We start from the raw sequence: 20307 nt of genomic DNA on the forward strand, positions 1-20307 counted from the left end.
GGACCAGAGGTGACAGGAGATAAGGCAGCCCGACCGAGGGGTAAGGGGGACGTGAAACCACCACAGTCTCTACTGCGGGACCAGAGGTGACAGGAGATAAGGCAGCCCGACCGAGGGGTAAGGGGGACGTGAAACCACCACAGTCTCTATTTTCCCAACAAGTCATGAACAAACACCAAGCGATCTAGAGCGGCGCTTCTGACTTGTAAGGCGACACGTTATCCGACAGGGAAGTACATGCAGGTGTGGGCACCAGCATGTCTGAAATGAAGTACACCAGGGTATATACCGCATACGGCGTATCTCGGGGCAAGAACCATTTCAACTCCTGCTTCAGTTTCATCGACGCCTCAGAGACTGGCTCATGTAAACTTCATTTCTTCTTATGGTTTACAGTGGGAGAAAAGTTGTGAGTGCTACCTCTCTGAGATACCTTTAACTCTAAGTTGAATCATTCTAATCATCTTAGATATTTAACAAATGTAAGGATGAACAAATAGGAAAAAAGAAAAACGAGAAAGGACTGTGGGTACCAAACCTGCTCCCTAAGGAAAGTGCTAGAAGGAAAAGAACCAGGAAAGAAGTGAGAAGAACAGACTGGTGACTGCCCGATAGGACGTAGAAAAACCCAGCCCAGGAAATGTGTTGGAGGCGACGTTACCCCTCGAAGGACCTTCTCGTCTCAATTCGGCCGAAGTATACAAACACAGAGATGTTTTCGGTACAAAAACCTATAGAACACTTCACTGTGGTAAGATATTGTGAATATTCAGCTCTTACCTTTCAGGAGGACTTCACTGATCCACAAATCGAGCTGACACTTGAAAATGCATGCTCTTTTTTGGGTGGAGGATGAGTTCAGGCTCAGTACGCAGAGCTCTCCAGACCGAAGTACTGGTTAGCAAACAGGATCTGAAGGCGAATCAAGAATCAGAGACCAGCTGATCGCTTTCTCAACTGAGCCGCTAGGAAAACAGCATCTACCTAGAGAGGGAGAGAAAAATAAATAAATAGCTTCAAATCCATACGCACATACAACAACTTCCAATGCTCCTGTCCCGAAATGAACCCGAAACCAAACCAAAAGGCAGGATTTTAAAAATTTGCCTCAGAATAATTTAGGTTTACAAAGGACAAACATCATCCCACTTACTAACCACTCGTCACCTATTTAAATTCTGAAAAAGATCACCTGTTCTAACTTCAGTTAACTTTTCACTGAAACAACATAACTGTGCTGAAATAACAAATGGGCTCTTCTAACACACAGTAAAATAATATCACATTTTAAAATCACATAATATAAAAAATGGAAATTTGACATTTGAAAACAAATGTGAAAAAAAATTCCCTTGAAAATAGATTCCAACGCATTAATAAAATGTAAAAATGGAATACAGATGCATCCGGGATGACGAGTAATTATTATTTGTGAGCTAGGAATTAATTTTTATAGCCGTTTTCTATGAGAAAAAAAATACTATCGCTTTTTGTAATGTACTTCCACAAATTTGCTATAGACCTATTTGACAAAGGTATCTTTCTACATAAAATCTGCAAGAATGAGAACTTACGTAAGAAATGCAGTAGACTGTCCAGTTTAAGAGCCTCTTAGTAACAAATTACCAGGCAGCGATCACCCTCCTCTAGGTCTCATTCTATAGCAACTCTTTTTTTTTTTTGGAGAGGTTTTTGCTATAGGGCGTGTGCGCTCGCCAGACACAGAGAGACAGAGAGATAGAAAACAAGAAATCACCCCCCACGCGGGAATGGCCATGCCGTAATCCCTTCTCCTCCATTCTCTTCTCGGGATCCTGGGCACGCACGCACACGCACCCGGCGTGAGTTTAAGTCATCGGGTCCGGGACTCGAACTGCGGTCAACTACGTGGGAGTCCAGCGACATAGCCATTATGCTAACTGCTGGTCCCTATAGCAACTCGTAATGTGCAACAATCTGTTAAGAGCTTACTGGTGGCTCAAAATATGCACCAAAATAGCAACAGCGAGGTAATACAGTGTAAAATATAACTCAGCCACATAGAACCAGAAACCTAAGAGACCCAGCTGGGACTGACTGCGACTCAATAGGAATTACTTCTAATGATTTCACCATCACATGTTGCTAAAACCAAATACCAAGTCACTCTTTCGGAAAACGAATTTCCAGAAATGTTCTATGCCCTTTTACATCCATGCATTTCATTGAATACAATTCATCTTTTGTTTATTTATTTGGTAAAGGAAATGATTTATAGATCACATTCTGATTTCAGCGTTTTCTTATAAGTTTCAATCTTCTTTGAAAATTTCCCAATGATACTTTTATAAATATTGCACATTTGAAAAATATCTAAATATTGTCAGCTGTTCCTTAGACAGCAATAGATTCAGTTGGTTTTTCTTGTATAGTTCAACTAAAAATTGCTATACCACTAAAATAAAGCATCTCTCTCTCTCATCTTTTTCTTATAAAAATACAGACAGATTTTATTCCAAAGATGGCTTTTTAGAGAAAGAATCTGAGTATCTTTCAACTCCGCCAACACAAATTCGATGAATTTGTCCTTAAGTGGTACTTCTTAGCGCCATACCAGTGTGTCACTGCTATTCAAAAACAATGACTATTTCTTCAGAAAGTCCAACAGTAACAAAAAGAAAAAGTGACACTACTACAATCAGTATCCTAAGTAGTTATAATCTGTTCTATTTCCAAATATGCACTTTAGACCATTTTAAAATTTTCGGCCAATTTTCGATTTCTCACACTGCCAGGGTGGTTAATTAACCTTTTTGTTGTGATGGGATATATCCAATAAAAGAACAAATTGACACACCATCAGAGAAGCTAACAGAAAAAAAATCATTAGAGGAAAAATGAAGGAAATGCAGAGGATCATTCCACAGGAAGACTGTCTGAAATCAGCAGGTTTCCTCAGCAATTCATATGCAAAAGGAACGTTTGTACCACAGTGGCACTGAAAGGATATACCAGTTCTTTTTCTAGCTATACTCTTAGGAATTGCATAAATATTAAGAAATCTAGAAATAGACATACACATGCACATATAAAAATTATTGTCAGTATATAAGTTACTGCTGCCCTGGGACTGCAATAATTTATGTAACATCTGTTTTCATATTTTTCTAATTTTTTTTCCTAATTAGCATGCATATTTAACGCATAAATGCTCAGACCACCTCTTTTTTCTGCTGACTGTGCCTCTTTTTTTTTTAAGTTGTACATTCCTAAGGAGAATTAAGGATAGATGGAAACCAAAATCTTATTGAAAGCAATAATTTTAAAATGTAAACAATAGTACTAAACCTATTTTCATGAAAATACTACAGCGTTAGGGGTTTTCACGGGTATACTTCAATCTGCCCACAGTCATGCCATACACAAAAGCCCAAATACAAAAAAAAGCCAACATAAAAAGAGTAATTCAAACATCATTTTAACCTTCCGAGGGTCTAATTTTCATGACAGCAGAGGAATCTATATCTGTGACTTCTCTTGATGAAGCTTGTAGAATTTAAATTTTTAATGCTTTACACAACTAAAATAAACAAATGCATTCCATACAGTCACCATCAGGATGTTTGTAACCAGCCAGAATCTACAACTGGAAACTTCCAAATACCATGCAGCTTCGAGGAAAGAGCCGCGTTGATACTCTGAAGGTCATTAACATACAATCAGACTCTGAGACGATCTTAACCTCCATGGATATTCAAAATTCAAAATTCTATTTATGTTTATTTTCATTTTATTTTTTTAACATTTATTAATTTATTTATTTTAATGAGAGAGAGAAAGTGAGAAAGCAATCCGCCCACATCTGGAACTCAAACCATGCTCGGCCATGTGAGAGTCCAGCGCCCTTAACCACCACGCCACCTGCTGGTCCCTCTTTATGCTTATTATTAATAAAAAAAGTAAAATGAGAGGCAGATTAAGCTAACGCTGTAACAACATAAGCATTCCCAAATGACAATATTTAATATGCCAATGCTGTAAGTTCTTTTGTGCTTGCCTCACTTTAGATATAATCGTTTTGTATTTTAACTGCCTAAGTTACACACTTAGTTATTCATTTACTATCTCTTGTCTACTGCCAGAGCATTCTAGAACTCTGTAAGCACTGATATTATGTCGGCCCTCATGTAACTTACGAAGCAGAGAGACCAGTCACAGCTAGCGGGACTCTGTATGAAACAAGTTGAGAGGGAAAACTCAGCAAAGTCACCAAAGCGCTTTAAGAAAGAAATGACAACTTGACTTTGAAAAAACATCGAATCTGGCTGAATCACAAAGAGAGGCCATGAGAGGTGGCAGGGAAGGGGACAGACATGAGAGGACAGTGCTGAGACTACGTGAGGGTGGCTGACAAAGAAGGCAGAGAGAGATTTCTGGGATGAAAATCAGCAGATCTTGGCGGATTCGGGGTTTTGTTTGTCTTTTGCTTTTTAAGAGAGAGATTTTTGCTATAGGGTGCACGCACTCGCCAGAGAGACAGAAAGTGAGAAATCACCCTCCGGGGGGGGTGGACCACACCACATCCCTTCTCCATTCTCCTCTTGGGATCTTGGGCACGCACACACAAACATGCTCCCGGCGTGAGCTTTAATCCGCCGGCTCGGGATCTAAACTGTGGTCAACCATGTGGGAGTCCAGCGATGTAACAATTAGGCCACCTGCTGATCCCAGGGGGATTCTGTTTTGTAGATGGACAGCGATTTCATCACTGATACAAAACCCGGCAAGAAGATCAGCTCTAGAGAGAAAGGCTGAGTTTAGACTTAGACATTTCCTGGAACTAAAAGACGTATTAGGGCAAGAATCAAACTGAGCCACCACCAGGATGTGGGTACTTTAGGGGAGAAAAAGGGAGACATGCATTTTCTTCCCAAAGGGAAGATCCCTTCACACATCCCAGTGTCTTCCCACTCTCAGGGATCATGCCGCTTCTGAACAGGAATGCATCCATTTCAAAACCTGACGAACTCGTTTAGCCTATAATTGGCTAAGCTCCCTTAGGCAGATTTGCATTTTACGTCTTATCTGAAACTGCTAAATAACAGTCACCATCTATTGGAATGCCTACTCTGGGACAGAACTATACTAAGCACTCTAGGCTTTAGGCAGTAATCCTCACAACAATGTGAGAATGTAAGGATCATTTTCCAGATGAAGACACTGAAGTTTAGGGAAGTGTGAAGTGCCAGTAACCAGCAAGCAAACCAGGGCTATCTGAACCCACAACCCATGCACTTTGCACTAAAAAGATGAGGGACCAGCAGCTGATGGTTATGTTGTTAGATCTCCCCATGGCCAACTGCGGTTCAAGTCCCAGATCCAGAGGTTAAAACTGACACCGGGCAGGTGTGTGTGTGCGTGTGTGCCCAAAATCCCAGGAAGAGAATGGAGAAGGATTGTGGTGTCACCATCCTCCCTGGAGTGGCGATTTCTCCCTTTCCCTCTCTCTGTCTGTCTCTCCAGCAAGTGCAGGCACCCTGTAGCAAAGAAAACTTTCTCAAAAAAGTTAAACTAAAATATGGGTGGCATGAGTAGTGTCAGGGTCTGTACTACCCTCGTTGGGAAGTACAGGTCAAGTAACCCGTATCTGAATGCTTGGGACCAGAAAGCTGCGTTTTAGATTTGCCCCCCCACACACACACACAGATTTTGGGATATTTGCATTAAACATAATAAGACACCCTGGGGATGGGAGCCAAGTTTAAATATGAAATTCGCTTATATTCCATACACACCTTATATATACGCACTCTGAAAATAATTTTATATATTTTTCCATCACAGCATTTGTCTAAGACCCATCATGTGAGGTCAGATGTGAAATTTAGCACTTGTGACATCATGCCAGTGCTCGAAAAGATTCCGATTTTAGAGCATTTCAGACTTCAGATCTGGGACCTGCTAAGCGGGAGTGCTAAATATGTATTCGTATTCTAGGAAACGTAAGTGAAGACTCAGACACAGCATGTAAGGTACACAGAGTACACTGCCTTAATGTCACACATTCCGCTCCGCGGGAGTGCCAACAGAGGGGGACGTGGAGCAGAAAGCTAGCCATGGATCTCACTGGCCTGCAACGAACTGAAGCTGACCCTAGGAGCTTGGAAGATTTCACAGCACAGGGACTGGCAGGTCACCAGGAATAACTGGCAAACGCAGATGACCTCTGTTCTTCCCACAACTGGAGAAGAAGAGCTGACATCAGAAGAGCCAGAGTCATTCTACAAGCTACCAGCAGAGGATGTAGCAGGGGTTCTGAAAATTTAGTGTACATAAATATCACTTAAGAAACTTACTAAAATGGACAGTCACAGTCGGATCCCCCCAAATACTCTGCTACAGCAATGCAATAGATGAATTTTTCAACTTTCCCTTCTTTTTTTTTTTTTTTTACATTGCCAAAGGTCAAGTGCGTTGCAGGATGTGCATGATCGAGAGAGAGAGCGCACCACCGCACACTCATGCATCCCCTAACGGGGTACAAGTGTGCCTTTTGTTCTCTATTTCTCTCTCCTGTGAGATTTTGGCTGTGCACACACACACACACACACACACACACACACACACGTGTTCAACATATTTAGAAGGCCAACAGGGCCAGGATTCAAACCACAGGCGGCCATATGGGACCCAGCTACCAATGCACAGATCCCAGCCACTGCAACACAGGGTCAAGCTGACTTCTTACGCCTTCTATGAAAATTGGATTCCCAGTTTCTTTTTCACCAATCTATTCACTTTTGTAATACGACCTATCATTTTATTCAGGGAACACTGTAATCTATCTTGCTCGACTTATGCAAAAAGGAAAAAAAAACTCAAGCTGTACTTGGCTGCAACAGGGAAAACCCTATGAAAAGTAGTGACTGACACGAGTCATTCAGAGAAAGTTTTAGTAAACATAATAAGACACCCTGGGGATGGGAGCCAAGTTTAAATATGAAATTCGCTTATATTCCATACACACCTTATATATACGCACTCTGAAAATAATTTTATATATTTTTCCATCACAGCATTTGTCTAAGACCCATCATGTGAGGTCAGATGTGAAATTTAGCACTTGTGACATCATGCCAGTGCTCGAAAAGATTCCGATTTTAGAGCATTTCAGACTTCAGATCTGGGACCTGCTAAGCGGGAGTGCTAAATATGTATTCGTATTCTAGGAAACGTAAGTGAAGACTCAGACACAGCATGTAAGGTACACAGAGTACACTGCCTTAATGTCACACATTCCGCTCCGCGGGAGTGCCAACAGAGGGGGACGTGGAGCAGAAAGCTAGCCATGGATCTCACTGGCCTGCAACGAACTGAAGCTGACCCTAGGAGCTTGGAAGATTTCACAGCACAGGGACTGGCAGGTCACCAGGAATAACTGGCAAACGCAGATGACCTCTGTTCTTCCCACAACTGGAGAAGAAGAGCTGACATCAGAAGAGCCAGAGTCATTCTACAAGCTACCAGCAGAGGATGTAGCAGGGGTTCTGAAAATTTAGTGTACATAAATATCACTTAAGAAACTTACTAAAATGGACAGTCACAGTCGGATCCCCCCAAATACTCTGCTACAGCAATGCAATAGATGAATTTTTCAACTTTCCCTTCTTTTTTTTTTTTTTTTTACATTGCCAAAGGTCAAGTGCGTTGCAGGATGTGCATGATCGAGAGAGAGAGCGCACCACCGCACACTCATGCATCCCCTAACGGGGTACAAGTGTGCCTTTTGTTCTCTATTTCTCTCTCCTGTGAGATTTTGGCTGTGCACACACACACACACACACACACACACACACACACGTGTTCAACATATTTAGAAGGCCAACAGGGCCAGGATTCAAACCACAGGCGGCCATATGGGACCCAGCTACCAATGCACAGATCCCAGCCACTGCAACACAGGGTCAAGCTGACTTCTTACGCCTTCTATGAAAATTGGATTCCCAGTTTCTTTTTCACCAATCTATTCACTTTTGTAATACGACCTATCATTTTATTCAGGGAACACTGTAATCTATCTTGCTCGACTTATGCAAAAAGGAAAAAAAAACTCAAGCTGTACTTGGCTGCAACAGGGAAAACCCTATGAAAAGTAGTGACTGACACGAGTCATTCAGAGAAAGTTTTAGTTTTCAGAAAACAAAAGGGAACACTCATTAAAACCAGAGAGAGAGGACAAGTAAGTTCGTTTTATTAGTGAGTCAAGTATTTAGATATATTTTTCTCTGCTTGTGGCTCCTGGCTTTTCATCACTTACTACCAAACTAGTGTTTGTTTATTGATCTCTCCACCCAGTAGCTTCTTCTCACAAAGACAGAAAGGAAAGCTCACTGGATAATGTAGCTAACCATTAACAGCAAAGAAAAATGGCTGACCCAGTCGTCGGGTACTTAGTGAGAAAGACGGTAGCAGTGGTGTAGAGCACTAAACTACCAAACGAGCACTGTAGCCAGAGACGGGGACACCGAGGCAACGGAACGTGAAAGGTGCTGCTACTCTGCCTCTCGGAGACATGGAGAGAGGTGGGTGACAGTGGCAAGTAATAAGGCTTCTAAAATAGGTGTTAGGAAGATCATTTGTGCCGTGAAAAGTATACAAAAATGTTTTTTAATTGCTAGATCATACAAGCACTCAATAGTGAGAAGCCGAGACCATGAGAGGGAGAAAGCGCCTGAAGACCATAACCTTTTCTTCTCCATTCCTCCATCCTGAAGGGATCTGGGGCATACACGCACAAGTGCCTGGGGTGTTTTCAAGCCACCAGGGGCCAGAACTTGAAAACAATGGTCAATTGTGGGACTGACACCAGAGATCCAGCTTCCTTAACCATTAGGTCATGGGGCTGCCCTCCTCCCCAATTTTATATATGCAGAGGGAAAAACTACTCTTTCATGGATACCTATACCTCAGTATCTTGCACCCGTAAAAAAGATACGGTGAGGATGAAATAAGATATTAGACCATCTCAATTTTAACTTTGCTAACTTTTACATTAAATAATTTGAATTTACTGACTTAAGTATAGTTTAGAAAATACATATTCAATAGATCTGCCCACTAATTCCACAAGTATTCGAGAATTTTAAAATTTTAGAAAGTCTGCTTAGTCCTAAATAACTGTACTACAAACCTAGAAATACCTCCGATTGAATACTCTCTTTAAAAAGCTGCCAGGTTGTGGTCTCTATGATTCACAAAATAAATAACGTGGAGCTACTTACAGGAGAAAATCTAAATTTTCAGTCTTGCATTTGAGTTACCTGTTTACTGGATTTCAAACCAACACTCAGGTAAAATAAATACAAGATCACACATGTACTAGTGCTTGTGTTTTGGTCTCAGTCTATCTACTAATTCAGCTAAACAGCAGTAAATTAATTTACGTCGCTAATGTCGTTTTTTGCTACTAATTTTCAAATGTATTATTCAAAATATCTTAAATATACTTTAAGAGCCCAGAGAAAGAAGGATGACAGAGAGACCCCACAATCCTAGAGACAAGGCAGGAGCTGCTGTTGCACATGTGCTGACACCATTCTGCCCCTTCCCCATCCAGGACCAACAGGCAGGCCCCAAGCCGAGCTACTCCACTTAAGCTCATCAGCAAGGAAACCTGCCCAGCCTGCTGCTGGGGAGGAGTGGTTCTCCAGCCTTCAAGAACCAATAGCTGGTTTCTACAATTCCAGAGAAAGAAGCAACAACAGGGAGGTCTTGCAATTCCACAGACAGAGGGACCAAAGCCAACTCAAGATCCCAAAAGGAGAATGGAGGAGAAGGGATTGCAGTGTGGTCATCCCGACGGTATGATTTCTCGCTTTCCGTCTCTCTGTCTCTCTGGCAAGCACACGTACCCTACAGCAAAAATCTCTTTTAAAAAAAAAAGATACTAAATTTAGGTGGATATTTTAGTAAGGAGCATTTTCATGGCCTTAGTGGGTTTCCCCACAGACTGCTTGTTAGTTGCCAGAGAAAGAAAACGGTAATCCTGAAGTGGAGAAAAGACCGAAATATCATCACTGGTATGTCTCCAGATGTGCCCTTCTGAGGACACAGTAGCGTTTATGCAGTATTCCAGTCAGAGTTCCTAATCTGAACCCAAACACGAGAAGTGGCAGACAATACACAAAGGAGAAATGGTGGGTAGGTGGGTGGGTGGGTAGGTGGGTAGGTGGGTAGGTAGGTAGGTGGGTAGGTGGGTAGGTGGGTAGGTGGGTAGGTGGGTAGGGGGACAGGCAGACAATGGAGGGTTGTACTATTCAAAAACCTTCATGTCATCCAAGATAAAGGAAGGCTGCAGAACCATTCCAAATCAAATACCAATTAAACTAAAGTGACAATTAAAAGCAACATTTGACCCTCCCAACTGGATTAAATGGAAGAAATGCTATGAAAAACATTATCGGGGGACTAGACAGTGGTCCAGTGGTAAACACAATGTTCTAGAAGAGTGACCCATACGGGAGGGTTCCCAGTTCCTGTCCAGAGAGACCTCTCTGAGTATTCTAGGGATTCATGTGCCCATGCTCTGGGGCTGACTAGGACTGGCTATCGCTCTCTCACTCTCTTCATCTGTCTCGTTCACTCATGAAAGAATTAAATAGACAAACTTTAAAAAATGTGTTTTGTGAGAATGGCCATAACGTAAGCAATTTCTACTCAAACAGTTCAGAAAAATACTGTGTGTGAGCCAGCCCCATAATCTAGTGGTCACGGGAACCAGATACCATGTGTCCAGTCATGGTAGGAATACAAGCACAGTGACTTGAATAACATGCCAGGCACATCTGCATGCACGCCCCAAATCTGAGAGGATGGGCCACGGTCCTTCTGGGGGGGTGCTTCCTCTCCCTCTCTCTCTCTCTCCTTCAACAGAATATGTCCTTTGGCAACTAAAGAAAAAAAAAGTTTGTGTGTAGCGGGAGCAAAGGGAATAGGGTAAAACGTCTACCAGTAAGTACACCTAGGAGGATTTACTGGGCCTACCAATGTGAAGTGAGCACCCTGTCTTACTCCAAAGAACGGCGCTGGTTTTAACTGTCATGATGCGCTGCATTTCTGGTGTTGCATTAAGCCTCTCTTTCAGCTGTAAGTTTTATTTTGTTTTGATTTGATTTTTGGAGAGATTTTTGCTCTAGGGCCAGCTGTAAGATTTTTAAGGCTGTTTGATCTTTCTAACCTTACCTTTTGAAATCCTTTAACTGTCTTTCCTCTGTTTTCCCTAACCAGAAGCCCCTCTCACTACAGCTGAGTCCTGGTTCTGGAATTCAAGAAAACAGTATTCTAGCCAATAGGATGCGTTATGAATCCTCCCCAAAACTCCTATGTCTTGGCTTCAGGCTCCTCACTTAGCCAGAATGTACTATTATCCACTGCAATAAAGCAACCGGAGGGCAGGGCTGTCTATTTTTCACTACTGGGTGGCCAAGGCCAAGGTCAGGGCCTGCTCTATATTAGGGATGCCGTAAACATTTGTTCACTGAAATGTTCAGCTTGTGCCACTGCTCACGGCTTTCCTCTTTCCAGATAGCATTAGGAATATTTAATTTCCTCCCTTCCACTTACCACCATACATGACTGAGATCAGTTCAACATTTTCCTTCTAAAAGATGTTTCCTCAATTCCTCCAACCCTCAACAATGTCTTCAGTTTGATTCCTTCAACACACAGGAGCTGTTGGTACCTTTTGCACCCAAGTAACAGGGCCAGAAATTATGTTGTATGTGGCATGACATTATGAGAATTTCGAAAGTTGCCTCTATTTTTTATTTTGATTAAGTAAATAAGTTTATCTTTCTAATAAATTGGAAAGAAGCCAACTTGTATACATGCTAAAGATATTAAAGTTGTTCAGTTTTTTGAAAAGATGCAAAGGATGTTTTCTTAGTCCATTATTGCATGGCCAACAGAAATACCTAAGATAGGCTGATTTATGAAGAAGCAGATTTATTGGCTCATGATTCCGATGGTTTGAAAATCCAAAGGCACAGGACCAGCAGTTAGCATAATGGCTATGTCATCGGACTCCCATGTAGTTGACCGCGTTCGAGTCCCGGACCCGGTGGCTTAAACTCACGCTGGGTGTGTGTGTGTGCGTGCCCAACATCCCAGGAGGAGAATGGAGGAGAAGGAACTGCGGCGTGGTCATCCTCCTGGGGGGGGGTGATTTCTCGCTTTCTGTCTCTCTTTTTCTCTCTGTCTTTCTGGTGAGCACACGCGCCCTATAGCAAAAAACAAACAAACAAACAAACAAAAAAACAACCTCTCTTAAAAAAAAAGAAAAAAAAATCCAAAGCCATCACAGAACAGTAGAGGCAGGAAAGGAGAACTTCAGACAGAAGGGAGTGCGGCTCGTATCCACATGGCCTCCACCTGCCTCACTCCCTTTCTTTATAAACCTACCGGGCTCAATCACAGAGTGGGGTGAGAGGAGCCCTCCGCCCTAATCTCTTCCCCAAAGTCCCACCTTTTGGCATCAGAAATGGATCAAGTTTTCACTTACTACTTTACAATACAACCAAGTTCCAACACATTAATTGAGCCATGTTCAATCTAGAGCACACACTATGTTTAAATTCGGAAAATGTTAAACTGAACTAAGTTATACCAGAGTCTCAGAACTTCCGATACATCCATGCACCGTGGTTGCCTAAGGACAATGTGGTACCCAGTACTTTCCAAACCTACTTGGCCATGAGATCTTCTCACTCGGAGCATCTCCTGGGAAAAATATACCCCAGAACACAGATTGGGAATGCTTCCTCTGAGCGACGGGGGGCACATCATGAAGCTCTCAGACTTGATACACTTGCCGTGACCCAGAGGAAATACCTGCTTAACGTGACCTGGGCAAAAGGAAGTTTTCTATATATAATGCAAAATATTAGGCTGCTGGGAAGGTCAGGACACATTTTTGCATAGAAAAAAACAAGACTCTACTGCAACCTAATAGAGACTGATTCTAATTACATCTGCTAAAAGACCAAAAGCCCACGAGTTCTACATTAAATACCTGATTGCTGGCAGACTCCACTAAAATCTTGGGAGAGCACCCACTGCCTCCTCCAACTCTTGAACTGCAAATGACCAACTCCAATATCAGTAACCCCAAAATGGAGGCATGCGTACACGCTGAACAAACGAGAGGTCTGACTGGGAAGCGTCACGGTGGTGCTTCTCAAAACTTAATGTCCTGGGAACCAGCAGTTAGCGTAATGGCTACGTTGCTGGACTCCCACGTAGTCGACCGCGGTTCGAGTCCCGGACCCAGTGGCTTAAACTCACGCCGGGCGCGTGTGCGTGCGTGCCCAAGATCCCGAGAGGAGAATGGAGGAGAAGGGATTGTGGCATGACCATCCCCCCTGGGGGGTGATTTCTCACTTTCTGTCTCTATGTCTCTCTCTGTCTGTCTGGCGAGCGCACACGCCCTATAGCGAAAAACCTCTTAAAACAAAAACAAAAACAAAACTTAATGTCCCTATGAAGAACTGGGGATTGTGATCAAGTGAACATTCTGACTTAGCAGAGATGGTTGGGCCTGAGGGCCTGCATTACTAGCAAACTCTGAGGTAAGACCAACACTGTTCACCTGTGGGCCAGACCTGGAATAGTAAGGAAGATGCACACGTCAGGACATAAAGTGGAGGTCTCTAACATTACCCAATGGCTAAGTCATTTGAAATGCTTTACAAAGATCTAATTCTTCTATAAGAAAACGACTTGCATTCACTTTTAAATTAGGAATTGTATGAACAACCAAAGACACTTAAATCATTATTTGCTAATGATTTTTTATTAGATATGGCAGTTTCTGGGACCAGCAGATAGTTAATGGTTATGTTGCTGGACTCCCATATAGTTGACGGGGGTTTGAGTTCCAGAGCCAGAAGCTTGAAACTCACCAGGCGTGTGTGCGCATGTGCATGTGTGCCCAAAATCTCGAGTGGCGAATGGAGGAGAAGGGATTGTGGCATGACCATCTGCCCTAGGGGGTGATTTCTCACTCTCTGTCTCTTTGTCTCTCTCTGTCTCTCTGGCGAGCTCATACACTGTACAGCAAAATCTCTTTAAAAAGAAAAAAAGGTCAGAAATATCAGTTTCCTGCAGACAGCCATCTAAATATATTTCAATAAAATCACTTTTTAGCAAAAATTCCCCTTCTATTTCTATTTGCAAATGTCCAGAAATAATATCAACTTTCATGGTAGTCAGAAATTGTCTCCTATGTTACCAAGGGAGAAGGCTACACTTACAAGCTCTGCCCCCCCAACACACAAAAAGACAAGCATAACGCCAGCATCTTTCCCAATGATTTACTGAAAGCAGCAGCTCATTTTAATAAAACCATCCCCAAACATAAAATTGATTGAACCAACTGCTGTGTTGGGCATACACAACAGCTGATCAGAATCATTCAAGATTTTTATTCTTACAGATTTTCTTTCAGGCTTTGAAACATTTTCCTCCCATTCTGTGCTTTTATCCTGATACTGAAATCACTGAAGTAAAGCAAAAGGATCTTTAAATCTGTACAGTTTTAAACTACAAAGTAGGTCTAGTTGAGGAGATATTTTAATAAACTACATCGCGTAAAACTTTAAAAATGGTCATATTAAAACTAGTAATCACTTTTCTTCTATGTATTTTACAGGACAAAATTAAGGGTTTAAGCCAAGTATCCGCGTCTGCTGTCCAGTGCTGTGCGGCAGTCATTTAGAAGGTGTTAGGTTACACAGGCTAGACCAGCATCATTCCTAACCAAGGAAACTTCGGAAATCCGAGATTATTTCTCTTTCTAACCTGACTGCTTTGTAACAAACATTTTAAGATTTGTATTTTGGTTAAAAAAAAAAAAAAAAAAAAAAAAACAAAGGCATCCTATTTTACAAATTACAGGATTTCTTTATTTTACTTTTTATAATAAAGGAAGTTTACAGCATTTTTGTAACAATGAAGGACAAAGATAACCCAACTGTTGAGATTCTTCTCCTTTCTGTTGTGCCTTTGATCACTAACAATGCTGCCTGAACAGCCAGCAGAAGGCTGACATTTCATAAAATATGCAGTGATAAAAACTAATACTGTAGCATCTGGGAGTGATATATAAAATGCAGAAATACACCTAATAACTGTGATCTTAAATTACAAGTTACTAAAAGCTAAATAAAAAGCATACCTAAGAATTTTAAAAAACGGCAAGATTACAAAAGGACTTTTTGTGCTTCTATTTCTAAAAACAAAATTTTTTTTAAAAAAATTAAGTCTGTTATGCTTTACCCTACCACCCTACAACTGAAAAGCCAGCTAAGCTGTAAAACAGGGAATCTCTCAAACATACCTTTCAACTACTAAACACATTATAAAACTGCCACTGAACTACACTGTACGAAATGCAGAGAAATTTGCTTTTTCTCAGATATTTGAAATGTCAAAACTTTTCGCGAAGAGGCAATACATCACTTTATGCCAAGATGCCAGATACCATGTCCAACGTAAGCTTTAAAAACCATAGTGATGTAAACAAATATGCTCTTAATGCCCGTATCATAGATCTCTCATAGTCCAAGCCTTGGTGCGTCACAGCGAGAAAAACATGCTCAAATACATTTACATAATTTGAACGTTACTACCAAACACTTGGTTTTTACTAGTGGGAACAGGTAAGGCACACCAGAAAGACAACCCAAGAGCAATCACGTGAATGATCTCCGTAACACCTGGTTTCATATTCCACATATATCCATCAAAATCACAGTCCGGCAGAAGGGTTTTATTGTTGTGTTTTTTTTTTTTAATATATATGCTAAGAGGAAAAGAAAAAATAAAAGCTGTATTCAGCACTTGAAGAACTCTGCATTACACTTTGACTAAAGAAAATATACCACAGTTAAGTGAGTGGGAGGAAATTGTCCTTCAGCTTATAATTAGCATTTGAATTTAGGGATTTCACTCCTTAATGCACACCCACCCGCCTGTTATTCTTACCATGGCTTTTTATGTCACTTAATGGAGATAAATACTCCTTTCCCTCCTCATATTTACATCAATGCTACTTAATTTTTGTAGAGCTGTTCTAATAGGTTAACCAGCAGTCTCAACATCCCCTTCATCTCCCACTGGACAAAGAATGGCATTATAGGACTGAGAATAGAGAAGGCATGTTTACATTCATAATGTTTCTAACTATAACATTTATGTAAATCATGATATTACATTTGCAAATACAATAATTTTTAGTTTCCCTGCATATTTTGCCACTTTCATTATTAACTTTCTATGGTTGTTATGAGCTCAAAAATCATACCTATGAAGTATGTGATGCTATTCAAGCCACTGAAGAAATACTTAAAGCAAAAATAATAATGTATCATTAATGTATTTATTTTTTAATATAATTCTATTCTCCTGCAAAGGAAAGCTTTAGTGTATTAACTAAAACCTCCTAGTAACTTGAATTGAAGGAATCTTCCTTTTAAAAATATTTTCATGGGAACCAGCAGTTAGTGTAATGGCTATGTCGCTGGATTCCCACGTAGTCGACCGTGGTTCGGTTTGTGTCCCGGACCCGGTGGCTTAAAACTCATGCCGGGGGCGTGTGCATGCGTGCCCAAGATCCCGAGAGGAGAATGGAGGGGAAGGGATTGTGGCGTGACCATCCCCCCTGGGGGGTGATTTCTCGCTTTCTGTCTCTATGTCTCTCTCTGTCTGTCTGGCGAGCGCACACGCCCTACAGTGAAAATCTCTCCCCCCCCCAAAAAAATATATATATTTTCATCACTGGCCCAGCCACAGTGGCAAACACTGCTAAAACACTATGCTTTGCAGCCTGGAATCAACTGAGAAAACCAGGTTCGATTCCTGGCTGAACTTAAGGTCAAGCATGGTGGTTAGTAATCTCAACAACCTGGGGAGGCTGAAACAGGAGAATCACTAGCTCAAGGCTGGTCTTTGGGTCCCAGTCTAAAAGAGCTGGGAGTGGTGAAAAATATCTGTAGTCCCAGCTAGAAAGTTGACGCAGGATGATAGATGTTGCAAGACCCTGTCTTAAAAAAAATTTTTTTTTAATAATTGTCATCTTTTTTTTTGTTTTTCTTGAGAGAAGAGAAGCAGGGCAAAGAAGGGAAAGTGAGGTAAGGAGAGAGGGAAGAAACAGTAGAGGTAAAGGGAGACACGTATTCTTGAAGGGACCTACCAATGTGACCTTCTGCTCCAGCCTCCCCGTTAGCTAGGAATGCACTGCTGCACCTAGTGTGTTCGTTCAGGTCTATTGTACACAGTGTGTTTGTTCAGGTCTACTGTATACAGTGTGTTCGTTCAGGTCTATTGTACACAGTGTGTTTGTTCAGGTCTACTGTACACAGTGTGCTCGTTCAGGTCTATTGTACACAGTGTGTTTGTTCAGGTCTACTGTACACAGTGTGTTCGTTCAGGTCTATTGTACACAGTGTGTTTGTTCAGGTCTACTGTACAAAGTGTGTTCGTTCAGGTCTATTGTACACAGTGTGTTTGTTCAGGTCTACTGTACAAAGTGTGTTCGTTCAGGTCTATTGTACACAGTGTGTTTGTTCAGGTCTACTGTACAAAGTGTGTTCGTTCAGGTCTATTGTACACAGTGTGTTTGTTCAGGTCTACTGTACAAAGTGTGTTCGTTCAGGTCTATTGTACACAGTGTGTTTGTTCAGGTCTACTGTACAAAGTGTGTTCGTTCAGGTCTATTGTACACAGTGTGTTTGTTCAGGTCTACTGTACACAGTGTGCTCGTTCAGGTCTATTGTACACAGTGTGTTTGTTCAGGTCTACTGTACACAGTGTGCTCGTTCAGGTCTATTGTACACAGTGTGTTTGTTCAGGTCTACTGTACACAGTGTGCTCGTTCAGGTCTATTGTACACAGTGTGTTTGTTCAGGTCTACTGTACAAAGTGTGTTCGTTCAGGTCTACTGCACCTAGTGTGTTCGTTCAGGTCTACTGCACCTAGTGTGTTTGTTCAGGTCTATTGTACCTAGTGTGTTTGTTCAGGTCTACTGTACCTAGTGTGTTCGTTCAGGTCTATTGTACCTAGTGTGTTCGTTCAGGTCTACTGCACCTAGTGTGTTTGTTCAGGTCTATTGTACCTAGTGTGTTTGTTTAGGTCTACTGCACCCAGTGTGTTTGTTCAGGTCTACTGCACCTAGTGTGCTCGTTCAGGTCTATTGTACCTAGTGTGTTCGTTCAGGTCTACTGCACCTAGTGTGTTTGTTCAGGTCTATTGTACCTAGTGTGTTTGTTTAGGTCTACTGCACCCAGTGTGTTTGTTCAGGTCTACTGCACCTAGTGTGCTCGTTCAGGTCTATTGTACACAGTGTGTTCGTTCAGGTCTACTGTACACAATGTGCTCATTCAGGTCTACTGTACCTAGTGTGTGTGTTCAGGTTGGTCCAGGATCTAAACCCGAGTCTCTGATGTGGTCCCAGCTTGTGCAGTGACAGCCCTCCACTTGAACCACTGCAGCTGGGTCTTCGTTATTTCACGTGAGTTTATATATTGCAGCAATGGGAAATAAACATACTATATGTAAGTGTTTTAATACCAAGAACATACTAGTCTTTCTTTCCATTACGCTTTCTATTAAATTGACCTAGACATTGAGCATACATTGGTAATAGTATATTTAGAAATAAAATGAACTTTGTTCATTTATATAAAGACCTAAGACTACAAAAGTAATGTATAGGATTACAATTTATTTTTAAAGTAAGAAAAATTATATCTGCCAATAACAATGGGGGAGAAGGGTGTAACATTTGTTTTCTTTGTCAGAGTAACAAACCACATTCAACTGTGACTAAATAGGGATCTATGAAATTAGGTATAAAACGGCTATCTCTGGGAGCAGCAGCTAGTCTAATGGCTATGTCACTGGACCCCCATGTAGTCGACCATGGTTCGAGTCCTGGACCTGGTGGCTTAAACTCATGCCGGGCGCGTGTGTGTGCATGCCCAAGACCCCGAGAGGAGAAAGGAGGAGAAGGGATTGCAGCATGGCCATCACCCCTGGGGGGCGATTTCTCGCTTTCTATCTCTCTGTCTCTCTCTGTCTGTCTGGCGAGCACACGCGCCCTATAGCAAAAGCCTCTCCAAAAACAAACAAACAAACAAAAGCCCCAGCTATCTCTCCCTTCTAGATTATAGTGCATGAAATCAGAATCCATCTCTCTCGTCTAACTCTTTTTCAATGGAGCTTTAGTATAGACAAGAGAAGCAAAAAATATATAACATGTCCCAGCTCTCTTGGCACTTAAAATTCAGTTAGCAATATAGGCCCTAGACCCAAGTAAAATTAAAAACAAGTAGTTGTGCAAAACCCTAGAGAAAAAGTAACTCATCATAGAGAAACAATGAATAAATAAAACTGGAATTCAGAGGAAGGTGGTATTACAGTGGACCACCGTGTTCAGGAATATTTCAGAGGTAGGCAGAACACGAGCTATAAGCTGGAAACAAGTATGTAAGCTTTAGTGGGCAAAAAGCAGCAGGCTGCATGGAAGGTGCTTTCTCGCTTTCCCTTTCTCTGTCTTACTGGCAAATTTAAAAAAAAAAGTAAAAAGTAAAGACATCATAGCACAAAAGGAGAAAAGGTATAAAAAACTATGAAATGTGCAAGTGTGCAAATGCAGGAATGTTCTCAGTCTGTCGGGGCCACAATGACAGAAACAGCAGCGTTTCTGTAACTGGTCAGTGGAGAAAAAAGCTCAGCAGTGAAACAGAATGAATTTATGGCAGAAGTCTGAATACGGGGCCAGAGATTCCAAACTTCAGTCTATAGACCAAGTGAGCCAGTGAAGATTCTTACGCAGGAGAGTAACAGAGTAAAAGGAATGCTTTAGGCAGATGGATCCAACCACAGCACAGAGGACAAAAAAGAGGACAACAGAGACCTCAGCAGAGAGGTTTCCGAAGTACTCCAGGAAGAAGGTTGCAGGGGAGTGGGCTGGTGTTTTGAGACTGGTACCGAAGTAGCAGGAACGACAACTGCTAGGACTAGCCACTGACTAGATGTGACGGGTGAGGGAGGAGGAGAGTGAATTCCTAAGACTAAGATAAAGACCATGAGGATAATGAGAGGGAAGCAAAAATATTTAAAGTGGTAGGAAACAGGGAGATGGAAACACGAGAATGAGGTCAAAAGGAGAGCTACAGATGCAAGAATTCTCTATGAAGATGTAGTAGTTTAAAATCTTGAGCTAGCTCTGCTGCCTAGTGGTTAAAGAGCCAGATCCCACACAGCTAAGAG

General features: G+C 41.7%; 1 protein-coding gene across 3 annotated transcripts in view; it reads right to left on the reverse strand.

Annotated features, from left to right (window-relative positions):
* The window catches only part of TBC1D5 (TBC1 domain family member 5), a 480733-nt gene that overhangs the window by 347472 nt on the left and 112954 nt on the right, over positions 1-20307 (reverse strand). For all 3 annotated transcript variants that reach the window (XM_027769181.1, XM_027769183.1, XM_027769182.1), the window contains exon 3: positions 781-984. The gene's annotated coding sequence lies outside the window, so the exon portion shown is untranslated. The remainder of the gene's footprint in view (positions 1-780; positions 985-20307) is intronic.

This window comes from Tupaia chinensis, unplaced genomic scaffold (assembly GCF_000334495.1).
Source record: "Tupaia chinensis unplaced genomic scaffold, TupChi_1.0 Scaffold148822_2, whole genome shotgun sequence".
Lineage (NCBI taxonomy): Eukaryota > Metazoa > Chordata > Mammalia > Scandentia > Tupaiidae > Tupaia > Tupaia belangeri.